A 19,179-nucleotide genomic window follows, 5' to 3' on the forward strand; every position below is an offset into this window, starting at 1 on the left:
TATCCAATGCAGAAAGAAAATCACACTTCCTCAGCAGACGAACTCTCATTTCAGGTGTAGAAACAGTCATTTGAATCACCCTGAGAAGGAGACCTCACTGGACGTGAGGCCATTTTCTAGGATGGCCTACGGCTGTGTGTCTGAGAAGGACTGTGTGGTTACTATTGAGGTTCTAATATGTATACCAAAGAGGTCTGTATCTCCCTTGTCTAAAATCAAAGTATCTATTAGCACATCTTATACCATTTGGCATGAAAACAAATTCCCTATATGCTTCCCTGAACTGTTCAATTAACTGTTGTAAATTAGGTTTATAAAACCAGAGTTCTTCCAGAACAATGATAGCAGCGCTGTAATTGATCTTGTGTTTAACAGTATGTCTCATGTGAATGAGGAGTTATCATGTTAGATTGCCAAGACATGTGCTGCAGTTTTTATGGAATGTGGCTCAACTTTGAAGTTTGTTGCATCAACACTTACGTTTTATTGTACAAGAGCATATGACTGTATCAGGGTTATATTTGATATTTGCTTGTCACGTCTCAGCACAACAAGTAACTGGTGGTAAAGTGGTGCACTTACTTCCACATATGATGCAATATGCACACTGACAGAATTCCATTACTTTAATGGTTAGTGAAGTTATGAATAAGAGTTTATAAACACGACTATTCCTGAAATTTAGTGAATGCGGTGAGAATGCTGAAAGTCTTTTCTTGCATGCACAAAAATAAATGTAAACACAGTAATGTAATTACCTCTGAAGTACAGTGAACTGAAATTGTGAACATGATCACGGGTTAATAAGTTTTAAGTTAATTTTTTTTGTAAAAGTGAAATAAAAATTTCATTTCATACAGTGCAGGAGTATTGTGTTCTGTTGCATATAGCATGATTATTTAAGTCTATAAATTTTCCTTTTTACAGATAACACATTATGTGCACTAGTGATAGTAATGGTAAGTTAGAATTAGACTGAAATATATATTCCTTACTGTCCAAAATTTTCAAATGAAATTTACAGTGTGTAGAATGGCATAACTATTCTTAGAAGGTGGAAAAAAATGAAAAAGTGTAAGAGACAAAGGTAGTCTTCATCTGACATTAAGAGTACGCTTTTCATTTTAGTTGTAGTGGTTAATTGCACCTATGCTCAATCAGTAATTTTCTTATAATACTGCCGTGTTTCTCTGACTAAAAAGAACCATTTCTGTGCTTACATTCTGAAAATCATACATGCTAGTAGTGAAACGACTGGATGGATCTTGTGCCTTTTGTACTATTAATTATTACAACTAATTGTTTGACTTAAAATGATTGTCTATTTTGCCATGATGTGGTCCATGCTTAACAAATCAAGTTTTGCATCAACAAATTAATTTATCAACTATCTGATTGTGAGTAGTCCTATATGTCATATCTCAGCACATACTCAGCTATGACTGTGGCTTTAAGTAGAAAAATGCAATTTTCACAAAGGATTTTAATGGAAAATTTTGTCCTGGTCTTACAAGATAGCAGACTGCCACACCCTCTGGCTTCACCCAATGTCTTTTCTCAACAAACAATATGCCATCTCCATTTACTCTAGCCTCCTTAGATTCACAGCACAGGCTCTTGTACATGGTCGCACTGGTCGTATGCAATTAGATTTGTGAGAATGAACGTGAGCCTTTAGCTTCATACAAAATAATGTGGACACCTGGCTATTTGTCAGAGTATCTGAAGGCAACTTTACACAATCATGTAAATTATAAACAACATCCAACATGTTTATTGCAACAATAAACATTATACAATTAGGCAATTAAGTCAACTGCGAGAACATCTTTCTATAAAGCATCCAAATTACACACAAACCCATTGAATATTTTCAGAAAAAATACAAAAATTTAAAAATTGTTCAACAATCAATGCATCATTTAAAAATCAACATACAGTGAACGAAGATAGATTGACTGCCAACAATCACAATTCATAATTAAATGCAAAATGTTATATTGGAGAATGTGTAATAATACCCCCTGTAAAAGCATTTATGTCAGTGACAGTGCATAAGGATATACACAAAGTTTAAAAATGTTGTCCTTAAGCAATAGCATAATAAAGTGACAAGTAGAAGAAATAGCAGATAATGATTGAAAAAAGAAAAGAAAAAAAAAAACTTTCAAGTATTGTCCAGAACTCATCATTTTCCATGAAACTGGATGAGTCTAACACTGCAAATAGTAATGCTTTATTGATGGCTATGTGCATTATACAAACGTCTAAAAAATGAGAGCAACGGGAAGTGCAAAATGGCTAAGCAGGGAAGGCTAGAGGATAAATGTAAGGATGTAGAGGCTTATCTCACTAGGGGTAAGATAGATACATCCTACAGGAAAATTAAAGAGACCTTTGGAGAAAAGAGAGCCACTTGTATGAATATCAAGAGCTCAGATGGAAACCCAGTTCTAAGCAAAGAAGGGAAAGCAGAAAGGTGGAAGGAGTATATAGAGGGTCTATACAAGGGCGATGTACTTGAGGACAATATTATGGAAATGGAAGAGGATGTAGATGAAGATGAAATGGGAGATATGATACTGCATGAAGAGTTTGACAGAGCACTGAAAGACCTGAGTCGAAACAAGGCCTCGGGAGTAGACAACATTCCATTAGAACTGCTGACGGCCTTGGGAGAGCCAGTCCTGACAAAACTCTACCATCTGGTGAGCAAGATGTATGAGACAGGCGAAATACCCTCAGACTTCAAGAAGAATATAATAATTCCAATCCCAAAGAAAGCAGGTGTTGACACATGTGAAAATTACCGAACTATCAGTTTAATAAGTCACGGCTGCAAAACACTAACGCGAATTCTTTACAGACGAATGGAAAAACTAGTAGAAGCCGACCTAGGGGAAGATCAGTTTGGATTCCGTAGAAATATTGGAACACGTGAGGCAATGCTGACCCTACAACTTATCTTAGAAGCTAGATTAAGGAAAGGCAAACCTATGTTTCTAGCATTTGTAGACTTAGAGAAAGCTTTTGACAATGTTGACTGGAATACTCTCTTTCAAATTCTGAAGGTAGCAGGGGTAAAATACAAGGAGCGAAAGGCTATTTACAATTTGTATAGAAACCAAATGGCAGTTATAAGAGTTGAGGGGCATGAAAGGGAAGCAGTGGTTGGGAAGGGAGTGACACAGGGTTGTAGCCTCTCCCCGATGTTATTCAATCTGTATATTGAGCAAGCAGTGAAGGAAACAAAAGAAAAATTCAGAGTAGGTATTAAAATCCATGGAGAAGAAATAAAAACTTTGAGGTTCACCGATGACATTGTAATTCTGTCAGAGACAGCAAAGGACTTGGAAGAGCAGTTGAACGGAATGGACAATATCTTGGAAGGAATGAACATCAACAAAAGCAAAACGAGGATAATGGAATGTAGTCGAATTAAGTCTGGTGATGCTGAGGGAATTAGATTAGGAAATGAGACACTTAAAGTAGTAAAGGAGTTTTGCTATTTGGGGAGCAAAATAACTGATTATGGTCGAAGTGGAGAGGATATAAAATGTAGACTGGCAATAGCAAGGAAAGCGTTTGTGAAGAAGAGAAATTTGTTAACATCGAGTATTGATTTAAGCATCAGGAAGTCGTTTCTGAAAGTATTTGTATGGAGTGTAGACATGTATGGAAGTGAAACCTGGATGATAAATAGTTTAGACAAGAAGAGAATAGAAGCTTTCGAAACGTGGCGCTACAGAAGAATGCTGAATATTAGTTGGGTAGATCACATAACTAACGAGGAGGTGTTGAAGAGGATTGGGGAGAAGAGAAGTTTGTGGCACAACTTAACTAGAAGGCATCAAGGGATCACCAATTTAGTATTGGAGGGCAGCGTGGAGGGTAAAAATCGTAGAGGGAGACCAAGAGATGAATACACCAAGCCGATTCAGAAGGATGTAGGTTGCAGTAGGTACTGGGAGACGAAGAAGCTTGCACAGGATAGAGTAGCATGGAGAGCTGCATCAAACCAGTCTCAGGACTGAAGACCACAACAACAACAACATGTGCATTATTATGATGAAAACATATTACGAGAAGAAATGCTATTCACAATAAACCTCATTACAGATACAACAGGATTATCAGTATATAATATTGTTTCCTCTGAATAATATTGTTGCAAATGCTGCTGATAGAGCATAATGATGGTACATCACTATGGTGGATTTGTTGCTTATTTGGAAGAAGACGTGTCAAATGTTCTGTGTGTTCATTTTGTGGTGAAAGGACAAAATCTTGTAGAAAAACATCTATGTTCATGGCACCATTCATCATTAATATGATTTTGAGTCAGAAACAAGATCAAATCCAACTCAAAAACTGACAGAATGTTTTGATAGCTTTGTCAACAATGTAACAAAGATTTCAATAGGTAACTTTTGCACACAGAAGATTGGTGTCTGGCAAAGGGTACATTTTTGGTTCATTTTGTAACATTTATGATAGGCTCATACAATTTTTGAAAGCAATAGAGACTAATCTGTGTCAATAGTTAAAAACAGTATAGAATGATGCCTTTTATTTGGCAGGTATTTCCGATAGATTTAATTATGACAGCCTGCAGAGTCAAGAGCTCTTACAGATTGCCAAAGTATTCTCATTTTTTATCGACAAATTTGAACCATGTCATTATTATCTATTGAGGATGGAATTTTGCACGTTTCCTGCAATATAATCTTAGAAGATATGTTCAGATGCAGAGGATATGGATAGATTTACTAGCCACCTCAATAAACTTAAATTGGGCACGGAAAAAGAATTTGAAGATATTTTGTAACTGAAAGTGTGTAACTGGTTGAAAACTCCTTTTATCATAAATATTGAAGAGGCTGATATAACTTGCCAAGAAGACGTTTTAGAAATGAGATTTGATAAAGAAGGTAAACATAAATTCAGTAGTGGTGGATACGAAAATCTACAGAAAAAGAAGCTTATCTTATATGTCGAAAACAACATTCAGTTTATTGATACCTTTTCCTACCTCACATCTCGTGGAATCAAGCTTTATTTATTGCTGTTAATCATATTATATATGAATAAAGAAACTGCCTGAATGATTCCAAAAGAGAAGATCTTTGTTCATTCCTTACACAATTTGAGCCAGATATACAGTTTTTAGTTTTGCAGCATCACCCTCTGGGAACCTATTAATAATTTAATTACATAACTGTAATTATGCAAAGTATAGCTAAAAGTTAGATTTAACTAAAGTAAGTCATTTTATAAAAATTTATTCTGCCAAACTTACCGAAAGTTTGATAAAGTATTGGTAAGTGATTATTATTTTATGCTTTAATTGCTGTAACTTTGCTTTTATAAAACTGAAGTTACTTCTCTGCCTTATAAATCATCCTTTATGTGCAAATGGGCAGTAGATTGACTACCCTATTAAACATGCTTTCTGAGCATGCAGATTAAGATGATGATTTCCTGGAAACAAAACAAAGTAAATTACTCCGTGTCTCCTAATTTCAACCTTCAAACATTAGCTTTCCTTGAAGAATAAATCTTTCCTTGTTGTGTGATATATAGTGTTCTGAAACTTCCCAGAAGATTAAACTGGGAGTCAAACGTAAACCCTTCTCTTCTGCAAGTAAATTCTCCCCAGTAGAACTATGTAATTCATTTGTTGCTCTGAAAAGGGAAAAATACTGCAACAACCCCTACTGAGTTGTTCAAAGTCTAAGGCTATAACGCACTGTCAAATTACACAGTGGTCAGGCATGTAGATGTTTCCAGTGTGGGCTGAACAACGATGAAAGAAGTTTCCAATGCCCTCTCTGAGAAGAGCCACGAATTACTCAAAGACCCATGGACTCCACCAAGTCATCCAACATCAGAAAAAATGTGAGACATTTGAAGGATGACTATGATACTGGTAATGAAGGTGATTGTGAAATGTGAGAATTCATGCTGCATCAGTTTTCGGCATCTTGCAAAACATTTTGAAAACGACGAACTTCACCAGCCACTAGGTTCCACACCTGCTGGCACCCAGTAAATGTCCGCCCCTGGTAGCTGAGTGGTCAGCGCAATGAAATGTCATACCTAATGGCCCAGGTTTGATTCCTGGCTGGGTCAGAGATTTTCTGCGCTCGGGGACTGAGTGTTGTGTTGTCCTAATCATCACCATTTCATCCCCATCAACACGCAAGTCTACGAAGTGGCGTCAACTCGAAAGACTCGCACCAGGTGAACGGTCTACCCAACAGGAAGCCCCAGCCAAACAGCATTTCCATTTTTACCTAGCAAATTCTTCAGGAGTCTCAGATGAAGAAACAACTGCCTGCAACATATGTTGAGAACAACAATGAGGTGAGACTTGAGTTGGAACATTTCGTAAAGAGCTAAAATGCAGAGTTCTACACCTAAGGTCTCCACCAAGTCATCCATCATTAGGGAAAATTTTAGACATTTGAAGGGTGACTATGTAAAGGAGAACAAAAGCTAACCCTGAGTTCCATGGTCACACATTTGATTCTTTTCAATGTGACAATCAAAACTTTACGGATACACCTTGAAAATGTTGGTGTGGTAATAATGAATTAATGATTTTTTGAAGTCAGCAAATAATGCATCCACCTTCTAGTGGGACATCCTCCTCCAGCATTACTTTCCCTCAACAGTAGTTGTCGATACCAGTATTATTTTTCAAATTTTGGACAGGTCAATATTATATCAGTTGCTTTTCTGAAGACGTTCATAGAATTTTATACACAGTACGTTATTTTCAAGCTAAAATTTATGAAAAGGAATTATTTTATAAAATATTTCATTTTCGATGTTATAATCAATAGCTACTGGTTCTGAATGTACAGATAAAATTATTTTTTTTTTACAAACATTTGAAATTACGAATTACTGGCACATTTTATAATTGAAATTAATATGGTAACAGAAACTGGTAGAACTTCATTTGTTAAGAAAAATTTCTTTTATTAATTACACAACCCTGTACTGTTTACTACGTTTATTTCTGTAATCATTTATGATATAATAATTGAAATTAATATGGTAACAGAAACTGGTAGAACTTCATTTGTTAAGAAAAATTGTAAACTCTTTGGAACATTATTACTTTTGCAGTGTAGGATTTGTTAGCATGCCTCTGATGTGATCAGACGTATTTTTGAGCGAACAATGTAATTTTGGCTTTACTAACACGAAAAATCAAAATACTGTATGATATACTAAAATGTGAGAAAATATATTAATGTAAAAAAAATTCTGTAACAACAATCTTCAAACTTATTTAGTTCAATCCAACTGCGAGGACCAAAAATGTGAGATTTTCAGCTTCAAGAATCAGACCCCAGGACAAGAAGAACTGGACCCAATTCAACATGACAAGCTAAGTAAACTAGAAAGATTACTGTAATCTTTGCTTCTCTCAAATCCTCATAAAAGACTTAGTTTATTGTTTAATGTGAACAATGAAAGTAGCAAGGAGGGGGAGATTACAACCTGCACACCTCAATATATGGCTGTCACAATGATGCGAAAAAAGCATGAGGTAAGTTTCACAAGACTAATCGTATCGGAATCTATACTGGATGGCATGGACAAGGTCATTCTCCTCTAGACACCTCATTACATTTGAGCTTGGAATGTGTTCCATGATTCTGCAACAGATGGATGGCAATGCAACTGATAGTAGTTTTGTAACTCTCTTCTGCTGCCTTTATAGAAGACAGGTGTCACTTGTAGATTTTTAAATACTGGGAACAGTTTTTTGTTTGAGGATATCAGATATGTTATGGTTGAAAGAGCTAAATCAGCTGCAAATTCTGAACAGAATCTGATGGGAATTACATCAGGGCATGCAGTCTTGTCCAATTTTAGATTTCAGATATTTATCAACCCCACTGAGACTAATGTCTTCATTGCTCATCTTTGCAATAGCACAAGAATTAAAAACTGCAGGAGTACACCTGGATTCCTTTCCTTTGTAAAGAAACATTCTAAAATTGAGCCCAGCACTTCTGCTTTTGCTATCCTCAATCTCAGCCCCTGAGTTACCCCGAATCTACGAGTGTGCAGAATCTTACTTTAATGCCACCCCTAGTCTTCATCTGTGGCTACAATTTCTTTGGGTCCTGTGAGAGAGATTTTAGTTACAGTTTGTTACAGTAGTCATGGAAGGGTTCATGTAGTGCCCTTCTGACAGCCTATTGTGTTTATGTTACCAGCTCCCTAGCTAGATTTTTAGGCTTTGTTTTACACCTGTTGTGTTCTGTGCCTAGTGCCTATTAACTGCAGGGCTGACTGCAATTTCACCTCATGAAGATATGTTTGGCGAGTCATTCTGTCTCTCTACAATCTTATAAATATAGTAATATTGTGTTACAACCTCACTCCCTATTTTTAAATGTATGTGTAGTACCAATAGTTCATAGTTCAACATATCTTAATTTTGTTTGAAGTTGTAATTATTTATAAAAAGTTGTGAATATCACTGAACTATCAGTTTTGTAATTCATGGTAGCAAAATGCTGACAGAAGAATGAAAAACTGCTAGAGGCTGCCTCGGAGAAAATTAGTTTGAGTTCCATAGAAATGTAGGCACACATGAGGCAATACTGACTATGACCTATTTTAGAAGACAGGTAGAAAAGAGGCAAAGTTTCATTTATAGCATTTGTAGGTCTTGATAAATTTTCTGACTGTGTTGACTTGACAACACTTCTTTACTTTCTGAAAGTAGCAATTGGGAATAAAATACAGAGAGTGAAAGGTTATGTACGACTTGTACAGAAAACATACTGCAGTTATAAGAACCAAAGGGCGTATAAAGGGAAGCAGTATTTGAGAATGGAGTGAGACAAGGTTGTACCTATCCTTTATCTTGGTAGCTAAGGTAGAATATTCAAAATTTCTAGGTGTATGCATTGATGAGGGGTTGGACTAGAAAAAACGCACTGAAGATCTACTGAAACGTTTGAGTTCAGCTACTTATGCTATTAGGGTCATTGCAAATTTTGGCAATATACATCTCAGTAAATTAGCTTACCATGCCTATTTTCATTCTCTGCCTTCGTATGGCATCATATTCTGGGGTAACTCATCATTGAGTAAAAGAGTGTTCATTGCACAAAAGTGTGTAATCAGAATAATTGCTGGAGCTAATCCTGCAGACACTTATTTAAAGAGCTAGAGATCTTCACTGTAGCCTCACAGTATATATATTCACTTATAAAATTTGTTATTAACAATCCGAATGAATTCAAAAGTAATAGCAGTGTACATGGCTACAACACTAGGAGAAAGGATGATCTTCACTACTCAAGGTTAAATCTAATTTTGGCTCAGAAGGGGGTAAATTATACTGCTACGAAAGTCTTTGGTCACTTACCTAATAGCATCAAAAGTCTGACAGATAGCCATTAGCATTTAAAAGGAAATTAAAAGAATTTCTTAATGGCAACTCCTTCTACTCATTAGATGAATTTTTGGATATAGTAAGTGGGTAATTTCCCCACAAAAAAAAAAAAAAAAATAAAAATAAAAATAAATAAAATAAAATAAAATAAAATAAAATAAAAAATTAAAATAATAAATAAATAAATAAAATAAAAATATCAAGTGTCATGTAATATTTTGTGTAATGTAATATCTTGTATAGACACCTTTTATTAACCTGACACGCGTTCCACATCACTGCAAAGTGTCATATTCATGATCTATGGAGCAAGTACTAATCTAATCTAACCTAATCTATGTTATTCAATCTGTACACTGAACCAGCTGAGAAGAAAACCAAAAATAGATTTTGAATACAAAAATGCAGGGAGAAGAAATAAAAACTTTGAAGTTTGCCAATGACTTTCTAATTCTGTCAGAGATGATAAAGGACTAAGAAGAACAGTTCAATGGAATGGATAGCGTATTGAAAACAGGTTTTAAGAGGAACAAAAATGGACTGTAGTCATATTAAAACAGACAATGCTAAGGGAATAGGAGTAGATTGTGAGAGACCACAACATGGTAGATGAGTTTTGCTATTTCAGCAGCAAAATGTCATATGATGGTCAAAGTAGAGAGGATATAAAATGCAGACTTGCAACAACAAGAAAAGCATCTCTGAAGAAGAGAATTTGTTCATATCAAATATAAATTTCAAAGTTAGGAATACTTTTCTGGAGGTATTTGCCTGGAGTGCAGCTTTGTATTCACGTAAAACTTGGACAATAAGCAAGGTTTTTCTATTTTGGGGGAGAGGCAAACTGCTACCCATCTAAACCACAGCAATCAGTCACTGTAACTATTTATTAATTTATTCATCCAGTGGTCATCTTAAAATGATATAGGAGCTGTCATACTAATACAACGAAAACAGATGCTCAAATGTAGTAACAAACAGAATACATAAGTACCCCAGGTTTTTACAAGGATAGGGTAAGTAATTGGCCGTGGCATTGCTGAAGAACCATTTGGCATCTGCAAGCAAGGATTTACGAAAAATTAAATCAGGATGGCCAAAAAGAGCAAACTGCATCCTCCCAAATATGAGTTCAGTGTCTCAAAAGCTGTGCTGCCCAGTTGGTTCCTGTAGTACAATGTTATTTTAATCAAATGTTGGATAATTTATTATTTTATTACATAAAACATCACATCACTGTACGAATATGCACCAGAGACTGGTTCACTTTCAAAAATGTGTTAGTGTTCCATTAAGGAAAATTTTTTAATAAATTGCTATTCATGAATAAGAGTAATTGATAGGTTTACATGTCAATGGAATTCACTATATACAACTGTGGCAATTTAATTGTGAGTTGGTGAAGGAACACTTGTGAATACAAAACAAGATTGTTTTTAAACAAACCAATATGTAGCAGGGCGAGGTCTGTGTTAGTCATTGTCAACATTTTCTCCATATCTGCTGGGATTAAGTGAGTATGGAAAACAAAGTAGATGCTAAGTTCTCTAAATTCCTCAAAGTGTTTCATTTTTGAGATGTTTTCAAAAGTTTCCCAACAGCAGCTTAGGAAAGGAAGTCCTTCTAAACACTTAAATTTCTCAGTTCTTTACAAAAGCACTACACTAATCCACAGTCCCTAGATTAATATCATGGATATGAAAATATACAGGAGTTTATTGCTTGTTGCAAAAACTTATTCACTGATAAAATAATATATAGGTTGCCCCAGAAGGAATGGTCAATATTTGGGGATATCACGGAAACTCTCATTTGAAGCAAAAAACTTCACATAGACATATGCCTCATTCCAAATGGTTTCTGAGACATAACACATTTAAAGTACATTTGTTTTCTTGGCTAGGGACACACGTGTATGAGTCTTACCCACCAATTTCTGACATTTTATTCTAGCCCGATCTACCTCATTCCTGTCAACCTTTTTGCCCAGGATGTCTTTCTGCCGTTAAACTAGCCTGCTGAGGGCACAGTTGTCCATGGTGTGTTGTCAGTGAAGTAGGGTGAGGGATTGAGAGTGTATAAGGAAAAAGCATTGTTTAAATGTGTTGAAATGGTGCAGTGTTGTCCTACTACCAGCACATGGTAATTTTCTGCATGTATCAATATGTCACAAACATGAGTATGGTGAACATTAAATGCAGAAAACTTGTTCATTAAACACACAGTGTATGCAAAACCTTGACTTTGGAGGCTATGCCACAAAACTTGAATTTTGTCACTGGTTAAATGACAACTGAGATTTGCTTTCTTTAATGCTACCACCGATCAGGTCAAATTTACACAGCATGGAAACAACTTAAGTAATAATCATCAATACTCAGAGGAGGACCCACACACTACAGTGGAAACAAGTTCATTTATCAATCAATGACTGGTGCGACATGATTGGTGACATGTTGATAGGGCCAGTCATTTTAGAAGAGCGAATGATGAGACAAGAATTATTCGCATTTTTTGGAAAATTTGTTTGTTGAATGTGGACTGCAATGTACATTCAGGATGACTGAGCCCCTCTACACTTTACCAGACATGTGAGGGAACATACACCATCTGATCACAAGTATCTGGACACCTGGCTGAAAATGACTTACAAGTTTGTGGCGCCCTCCATCAGTAATGCTGGAATTCAATATGGTGATGGCCAACCCTTAGCCCAGATGACAGATTCCACTCTTGCAAGCATACGATCAGTCAGTGCTAGAAGGTTTCTTGGGGAATGGCAGCCCATTCTTCACGGAGTGCTGCACTGACAAAAGGTATTGATGTCGGTCGATGAGGCCTGGCACGAAGTCGGCATTCCAAAACATCCCAAAGGTGTTCTGTACGATTCAGGTCAGGGCTCTGTGCAGGCCAGTGCATTACAGGGATGTTACTGTCTTGTAACCACTCTGCCACAGACCGTACATTACGAACAGGTCCTCAATCATATTGAAAGATGCAATCGCCATCCCCGAATTGCTCTTCAACAGTGGGAAGCAAGAAGGTACTTAAAACATCAATGTAGGCCTGTGCTATGATAGTGCCATGCAAAACAAGGGGTACAAGCCCCCTCCATGAAAAGCGTGACTGCACCATAACACCACTGTCTCTGAATTTTACTGTTGGCACTACACACACTGGTAGATGATGTTCACTAGGCATTTGCCATACTCACACCCTACCATCGGATTTCCACATTGTGTACAGTGATTCATCACTCCACAGACGTTTTTCCACTGTTCAATCGTCCAATGTTTATGCTCCTTACACCAAGCAAGGCATCATTTGGCGTTTACCGGCGTGATGTGTGGCTTATGAGCAGCCGCTCAGCCATGAAATCTAAGTTTTCTATAGATGTCTGCCTATTACACATTACGACCCTCTTCAACTGTCGGCTGTCTCTGTCAGTCAACAGGCAAGGTCGGCCTGTACGCTTTTGTGGTGTACATTTCTCTTCACTATCACATCGGAAACAGTGGATCTAGGGATGTTTAGGAGTGTGGACATCTCGCGTACAGACATATGACATGAGTGACACACAATCACCTGACCATGTTCGAAGTCAGTGAGTTCTGTAGAGCGCCCCATTCTGCTCTCTCATGATGTCTAATGACTACTGAGGTCGCTGATATACAGTATCTGGCAGTAGGTGGCTACACAATGCACCTAATATGAAAAATGTATGTTTTTGGGGGTATCCAGATACTTTTGATCACATAGTGTATCAACCGCAATTACCATAATCGCTGGATTGGTCACGGTACTACAATTAACCGGCCATCAAGATTGCCAGATCTTACACCATTAAATTTCTGTTTATGGGGCTGGATGAAGACTGAGATGTACAAACAAAAGCTAAATACTTGAGATGAACTGCTTGGTTGCCTCACGGACACTACTGCTGTCAATAGGGAACATGAAGAAGCCTCAAGACAAGCAGCACAACACTTCCTCCCAAAAGTGCACAAATGCATTGAAGTTGACAGTGGAATATTCAAACATTTATGGTGAACTGTACAGCAGGTATAATGTACTTTGTAAAATACATATTGTAATGTTTACTAACTGTTGTACATGTGTAAACCTGCCGAAGTATTTAATAATACAGAAAATAAATAACAATGTACATTAAATAAGTTCTATTTAGGAAGACGTTCGGGAACAGGTATATGTCCATATGAAGTTTTTTGCTTCAAATGATTATGTGGTGTCACTGCCAGACACCACACTTGCTAGGTGGTAGCTTATATCGGCCGCGGTCCATTAGTACATGTCGGACCCGCGTGTCGCCACTGAGTGATCGCAGACCGAGCGCCACCACACGGCAGGTCTCGAGAGACGTACGAGAACTCGCCCCAGTTGTACGATGACATTGCTAGCAACTATACGGACAAAGCCTTTGCTCTCATTTGCCGAGAGACAGAATAGCCTTCAGCTAAGTTCATGTCTACGACCTAGCAAGGCGCCATTAGCCTTATATAGCTTGTATCTAAAGAGTCTCACTTGTATCGCCACAATCTCCAGATGTCTCATCAAGAACGATGTATACAAAGGATGGATTAAAAGATAAGTACCAAAGGAGCTACGTACTTTTCTTTATAGCATTGATTAAGTCTCCTGTTTCAGACCTCACTCCATCCTTCGTGAGTTTGCGTGTGCATCTTGGCCGCCTCTTTCAATTAGTGTACGTAGTGTTGGCAAGTCTTGCCGACACAACAATTTTGGCGACGCAGATCAATCAGGATCTTATTCTTGCTTTGCTTACCTTACTTGTGTCATGGCTTCGCCAGATGTACTGTCCGAATTTTATCGCTTGCAGAATCAGCAGACGCAGGCGTTATTGGATGCCCTTGGACAGCTCGTCCAGGGTCAACGTGCGCTGCAAAACGATGCGGCCGCCGCCACTTCCTCGCTACCGCAGCCAACACACGCGGTTGCACCTCCGTTTCGTCGCTTTGACGCAGCCCACGAGACCTGGCCGGAATGGTCCCGACAATTCGGCTTCCATCTAGCCGCCTACAGAATTCAAGGTAATGAGCGGCAGCCGTTTTTGCTTTCTTGTGTCGGTGTGTCCACCTACCGTGTGATAGTGAAATTGTTTCCCCGACGCGACGTAGCAACTCTGTCCTACGAAGAAATTTTGTCTGCTTTGGATGCCTATTTCAAAGAAACAGTTAATGTAGTTGCAAAACGGTATACGTTCTTTCGTACAAAACGTACGGCCGGTCAGACTAATAGGGAGTGGGTTGCAACATTGCAAGGACTTACTAGGGATTGTGATTTTGCATGTGAATGTGGACTTCCGTATTCAGATACTATGGTGCGTGATGCAATAGCACAGAACGTTTCTGATGTTCGCATACGGGAACATATTTTGAAACTAGTTCATCCCTCCCTTCAACAAGTGATAGACATATTGGATAGGCAAGACACACTTGACTTTGCTCAGGAATCATTTGCAACTTCGCCAGCAGTGTGTCGCATTAACCGGCCTGCCGGGCGCGCTGCGCGGACCTGTAAACAGCCTTCGCGCACGTCCGCACCGCCACGTGTCCCGCGAAAGCAAGCAAAGGCAGTGAAATCATGCCCGCGGTGTGCAACTAGACATTCGCGTGACAATTGCCCGTCACGCCAAGCTATTTGCTTTTACTGTCATAAGAAAGGACATGTTCAAAGTGTTTGCCAGAAAAAGCTAAGATCAGACAATCAAAACCATTCCAGGCCCTTTGCTTCGCGCCGGAATCGAACCAGGGACAATCAGGCTCGTGGACCTTCGCCCATGGACATTCATGTCGTTAATTCCACCCCGTCCAGTGCCACTTTATCTAACTGTGACTGTGTTCGTCCCACAAAACGTGTGCGTCGACGTCGCCGGAAATCCCGTAAAGTCGCAAGTGCTTCTGTACCTGTCTCAGTTCACATTGCACGTGAAAGTCGCTCTTGTCGTCAGCAGGACAATAAACTTTTTGTAGACTTAGACTTTGGAGGCAAAGTGATACCATTCCAGCTCGATACCGGAGCTGCAGTTTCATTGCTCAATCACGACACGTACAAACAACTGGGCAAACCTCCGTTGCGTGCCGCAAATGTTCAGCTCAATAGTTACTTAGGACAGCAGATACCTGTGTTAGGACAGTGCAGCATTCTTGCTACATACAAGGGACAAACAAAACTTGTGTCATTTTACGTTCTTCGTTCTTCTACGGCAGTGAACTTGTTTGGTTTAGATTTATTTCAGTTGTTTAACATGTCTATCGTAAATCAGGTCCTATCAGTGAATCAGACTGTGCCTTCCGCCAGTGTTGCTAGTCTATGTGAAGAATTTGCAGACATTTTTGCACCGGGCCTTGGTTGCGCTAAGAACTATGAAGCACATTTGGAACTCAAAGAAAACGTGCAACCAAAATTTTTCAGAGCGCGCAATGTTCCCCACGCATTGCATGATGAGGTCGCAAGAACATTCAACGATTCCGACCTTGCTTGCATGTTCATTGATTTGGAAACCGATGACGTGGTCGAATCGTTTCCGATTGATTTTCGTCGTGTCGCTACAGCCACTGCTGCTGACCCTGTCCTTGCTACTGTTTTGCGTTTTGTTGCTACGCAATGGCCCTTGTCAAAGTCACGGATCGAGGATCCGCTGGTTCGCCGATTTTTTGCTCACAAGGAGAGGCTTTTTGTACGACGTGGTGTTTTGTTGTTGCGTTCGGATACTGATCAATCCAGAGTCGTGGTCCCATGTTCGTTACAGTCCTCTGTCTTACGGCTTCTTCACCACGGACTTTGGGGTATAGTGCGCACGAAACAACTTGCTCGTCAGCACTGTACTTGGTTCGGAATCGATGCTGCGATTACGAATATGTGCTCTTCTTGCGTGGCGTGTGCCGAACAACAATCCGCACCGCCGCGGAAATTCTTTGCATGGCCGAAAGCCACTTCCCCTTGGCAACGCTTGCACATCGATTTTGCTGGTCCATTCTGGAATGCTCGATGGTTGGTTGTGGTGGATTCCTTCAGTAATTTTCCTTTTGTTGTCCGGATGTCTTCCACGACGTCATCTGCCACCATCCAAGCGTTGTCCGCTATTTTTTGCATTGAAGGTCTACCATAGACTATTGTTTCCGACAATGGCCCACAATTCATGTCCGCAGAATTTGTCATTCTGCAAGGCCAATGGTATTCAACATCTGACATCCGCGCCGTTTTCGCCTCAGTCAAACGGTGCCGCTGAACGATTGGTCCGGACTTTCAAGTCACAGATGTTGAAGTTGAAAGAGTCACATTCTAGGGAGGACGCATTGTTGCTCTTTTTGTCTTCGTATCGCTCTCAGCCCCGCGATGGTCGCTCGCCGGCTGAGTTGCTCCATGGTCGTCCTCATCAAACCTTGATGTCTTTGCTGCATCCGCCGCATCAGATTCCAGTGCAGCGGCAGACTACTGCTTTTGCTCCTGGCGACGTTGTTTTCTATCGCAACTATCGCGGTTCACGGCGTTGGCTCGCAGGGCGCATTCTTCGCTGCCTCGGCCGCGCGATGTATTTGGTTTTGGGGGCCTCTGGTGAGGTGCGTCGGCATATCAATCAGCTGCGCCTCTGTCGTCGCCTGGGTTCTGCCGCTCCCCGTCTGCTTTCAGCGACGGTGCCATCCGGTCAGCGCCCTGGGGACCCATCTACTGGCTCGCCTCATCCCCAGGTGTTACCGACGCTGCCTTCTATTTTGCCTCATGGCGACGTGCCGCCGCCGCCACCTGTGCTCCCGCCGGCGCCGCCCGCAGTGGACGCGTCGCTGCAGCCGCCTGGCGCCTCTCTGGGTCACGCGCCGCCGTCCGCTTCCCGTGCCCCGCTGTCCTCTGCCATGGAACTCTTGCCCACTCCGGACCAGATGTCGTCTTCGCCCGTCGGGTGCCCCGACCACATGGAGGTCGACCCTTCGGCCCCTCCTGTCTCTCTACGGGCGCATATGCCGCATGTTGACGTGCACCCTGGACTAGGTTTTCAGGTGTTTCCTAGCTCCCCTCGGACCGAATGGCCGGGTGCGGGTGGCACAGCCTCGCCTGTTGTTAGGCTCCCCACCCCATCGCATACGTCAACATGGGGTCCTCCCCACGGCGGGCGGAAGCCTTATAACACGACCGTTCGCCGATTTGCGGGGGAGGAATGTGGTGTCACTGCCAGACACCACACTTGCTAGGTGGTAGCTTATATCGGCCGCGGTCCATTAGTACATGTCGTACCCGCGTGTCGCCACTGAGTGATCACAGACCGAGCGCCACCACACGGCAGGTCTCGAGAGACGTATGAGAACTCGCCCCAGTTGTACGACGACGTTGCTAGCGACTATACGGACAAAGCCTTTGCTCTCATTTGCCGAGAGACAGAGTAGCCTTCAGCTAAGTTCATGTCTACGACCTAGCAAGGTGCCATTAGCCTTATATAGCTTGTATCTAAAGAGTCTCACTTGTATCGCCACAATCTCCAGATGTCTCATCAAGAACGATGTATACAAAGGATGGATTAAAAGATAAGTACCAAAGGAGCTACGTACTTTTCTTTATAGCATTGATTAAGTCTCCTGTTTCAGACCTCACTCCATCCTTCGTGAGTTAGCGCGTGCATCTTGGCCACCTCTTTCAATTAGTGTACGTAGTGTTGGCAAGTCTGCCGACACAACAGATTATATCTGTCACATCACTGAATATTGACCATTCCTCCTAGGACACTGTATAAAGCAGAAAATAAAAACATACATTGCTTTTTGTGAAAAGTGCAACACCAAGAAGGAATTACCCGAATAGTGTCACACTTGGTGGAAGTGGCGACAGGTGTGCACGCAATACGTAATACATTTTGCAGCAAGATGGGGTACATGTAGGCCGAGCAGAGCCCTCTCAAGTTGGTCCAACAGGGTTGGTGTTGCGTCTAGTGCATTCGGTGCAGAGCTGTCACACAAAGTGGAAACAATACAGTGAGTGCCAGTATGCTTCGCCAACATCAAAGGGAGCCGTGTCGGCATGTGAGTGAGTTTGAATGGGGCAGAATGATTGGTCCCCAGGAAACAGGGTTGTCATACCATGACATTTCAGCTCGCACAGAGAATGATGCTATGACAGTGATAGGTGTGTGGAAACAGTGGATAGAGGAAGGTCATAAGCAGCAACGAGTGGGAACTGGACATGGAACATGAGCACGACAAGGGATGACCGTCATCTTGTCCACATGGCCATTACGGACTGTACAGTGTCATCCACAGTGTTGGCTTGTCGCTGGAGCACTGCAACAGGTGTGAACTTGTTTGCATTGACGGTTCATTGCCATCTGCTGCAGGTTGGAATGGTTGCACACATACCATTATGTCGGCTTCCATTGTCCAGAAATCATGAGCTCCTCCAACTGCAATGGGCACATGAACGCTGTCACTGGGATGCTGAGTGGCAACAAGTAATCTTTTCGGATGAGTCCCGCTTCAATGTGTCCTACAGTGATTGCCGCATACATGTCTACGGTACTCTGGTGAGCACAACCTGGAGGGCTGCATTGTGGAGCAACATAGAGGACAAACACCAGGTGTGATGGTTTGGGGTGCCATTGGTTACAACAAGTGATCTTGTCTTGTACATATTGCGTGCACTTTGAACGGCACCTGGTGCGTCACGGTCCTCCACTAACTGGTGTCACGGTTCTGTGGGCTCAGATACAAGCCACACAACATATT

The 19,179-nt window shown here is 40.7% G+C and overlaps 1 protein-coding gene across 6 annotated transcripts in view; it reads right to left on the reverse strand.

The window, feature by feature from the left end:
- Positions 1 to 19,179, reverse strand: part of LOC126198024 (uncharacterized) — a 133,120-nt gene that overhangs the window by 84,523 nt on the left and 29,418 nt on the right. For 2 of the 6 annotated variants that reach the window (XM_049934686.1, XM_049934688.1), the window contains exon 2: positions 5,300 to 5,481. The exons of 3 other annotated variants lie outside the window; for them this stretch is intronic. The gene's annotated coding sequence lies outside the window, so the exon portion shown is untranslated. Of the gene's footprint in view, positions 1 to 5,022; positions 5,054 to 5,299; positions 5,482 to 19,179 lie in introns of those variants that run through there. One more of the 6 variants, XM_049934687.1, reaches the window with a different exon arrangement.

Source organism: Schistocerca nitens, chromosome 1, assembly GCF_023898315.1.
Source record: "Schistocerca nitens isolate TAMUIC-IGC-003100 chromosome 1, iqSchNite1.1, whole genome shotgun sequence".
In the NCBI taxonomy this organism is placed as follows: Eukaryota; Metazoa; Arthropoda; class Insecta; order Orthoptera; family Acrididae; genus Schistocerca; species Schistocerca nitens.